We start from the raw sequence: 2,325 nt of genomic DNA, 5'->3' as shown, positions 1-2,325 counted from the left end.
ATTTGCTAAAAGCTTTACCAGCCTTATTTTATCAAACCATTACATCAATGCTGTGACGAAATATATTACTAGCCTCATTTTATAGATGAGTAAACAGGGGCTGAAAAAGAGAAATTGAAACTCAAGATTATTAAACAAGTATGGGTTAGATCAGAGATTCAAATTAAATCCTACATGTACATGGTTGCAAAACCCAAACTCTTTCAAATATATTATATTATAAAGTAAATTCTAGTGTTAAAAGGATATTTCAATTATAGCAAAAATGGCAGCTCCCTACTAATCTAATACGTTTTGGGGAGGGGGCGGGGGGAGCCGTTTGGGACCTTTCAGTTCCCCAACCAGGAATCGAACCTAGGCCCATGGCAGTGAAAGTACCAAGTCCTAACCACTAGACCACCAGGGGATTCCTCCTACTAATACTTCTTAAGTTAAAAGTTAATCTGTTCTTTAGCCGTAATTTATGAATTAATCAAGTAATGTTCCATGCATGCATGCTAAGTCACTCCTCCAGTTGCGTCTGCCTCTTTTTGACCCCATGGACTGTAGCCCGCCAGGCTCCTCTGTCCATGGGATTCTCCAGGCAAGAACACTGGAGTGGCTTGCTATTCCCTCCCTCAGAGGATCTTCCCGACCCAGAGCCTGAACCTGAACCTGTCTCCTACATTGGCAGGCAGGTTCTTTACCACTAGCGCCGCCTGGAAAGCCCCACATAAGGTTAGGCCGTGGTAACAAACAACCCCTGGAGAGCAGTGACTTAATGCCGATTCCTTTTCGCTTACAATCCACGCTCATCTTGAGTCGTGCTGGCGGCTCTTTTCCATGTTGTCTTTACACAGAGGCACAAGGTGGCAGAGCCAGGAACATCTGGAATGTCACTGCTCCCTGTGGCAGGAGGGGGCAGTAAGGCAGAAAGGAGCCGTCTCTTCTGCTTCCATTCCGTGAGCCCAAGCAAGCGGCATGGCCATGCTCAACACTCGGTGGGTATGAAAGTCTGTTCTGCTTTGTGTTCAGAAGGCAGAGAGCTGGAAACACGTGTAAACAGCACAAAGCATCACAGATGGACTGGAAACTACCAGCCTTGGAGGGAGAAGATTTGAGTTCAAATTGTGACTTCTTGATTTCCTAACACTATGACTTTAACCAAGTGAGTAGATTTCAGTTCTTCATTTCCTAAACAGGTAGAATAATACTTACACCCTATGGTGATTGTGAGAATCAAAACTAAATATGTACATTCAAACAATTTCGTGCCTGAACCGTAATAAACAATGCTGTCACTAAAACAACTGAGCTATCGGGGCTTCCCTTGTGGCTAAGCTGGTAAGAATCCACCTGCAATGGAGGAGACCTGGGTTTGATCCCTGGGTTGGGAAGATCCCCTGGAGAAGGGAAAAGCTACCCACTCCAGTATTCTGGCTTGGAGAATTCCATGGACTGTATAGTCCTTGAGGTCGCAAAGAGTCGGACACGACTGAGCAACTTTCACTCACTCACTCACTAAAACTAGTTGAATTAGAAACTATCACTTTTCTGCCTACAGTTACATATCCACATACCAATGATGTTTCTGATTCACAGAGTTGTTACTTTATTTGCACGTTTAAATTCAGAGATGGTGTCTAATGAAACTTGGGAAATCGTTGCATAGGGCGAATTGAAGCCAGTTAACTTGCTAGTGTAAGAAGCTATCCTCGGCTGGGTTCCTCAGTACACAGAGTCTGGGATAAAGGCTTAATCTGTAGGAATGGCACCCAAAAAGGGGTAGGAGAAGTTGGACTGGGTAAGAAGAAGGCTGACTTGTGAGGCAGCAATTATGGAGTGTCTTCCCAGCAGCTGGGGAGTTGAGACGGTCCTTCAAGGGCATTCTGGATCTTGGCAAGGGAGCCAGGCCTGACTTTGGCCCAGGTGGTGCCCTTACAGGGAAGTTTCTGGAGAGGGATTTAAGTAAAAGCCCTCACCAGGGGATGCTCACGGCAGCTGGGGAAACTAGATAATTCAGGGCTTCAGAGCTGAATCGAGGGCCCTGAGTAACGTGCCAGGGGATCGACCTTTAAACGTTAGCCTGGAAATGGAACAGGCTATAAAACCGAAGACCCCCGACTATGACTTATTATTTCTCATTAAATTGTGCTTTCAATTGAATAGTGAGTTAGGTGAGGTTTTTAATGTTTAATATTCTAATATATAAACAATGAACTTCATAGAAAAATATGTCATCAGCATAGAACCTGAATCACTTTTCTCTTGCCTTTCTGTTGTCCTCATCCAGGAATAATTGGCCTCCCAGGGACCATCCCGCCTAACATCAGAATGTCAGAAAGG

At 44.7% G+C, this 2,325-nt stretch overlaps 1 non-coding gene across 1 annotated transcript; it reads right to left on the bottom strand.

The window, feature by feature from the left end:
* On the bottom strand, nt 334-406 carry TRNAE-UUC. The gene has a single exon. It is a non-coding gene; the product is annotated as a tRNA-Glu (tRNA).

The sequence above is a fragment of the Capra hircus genome, chromosome 29 (genome assembly GCF_001704415.2).
Source record: "Capra hircus breed San Clemente chromosome 29, ASM170441v1, whole genome shotgun sequence".
Taxonomy (NCBI): domain Eukaryota; kingdom Metazoa; phylum Chordata; class Mammalia; order Artiodactyla; family Bovidae; genus Capra; species Capra hircus.
Note: the sequence above shows the minus strand (reverse complement) of the source record. Positions and strands in the feature narration are given on the sequence as shown.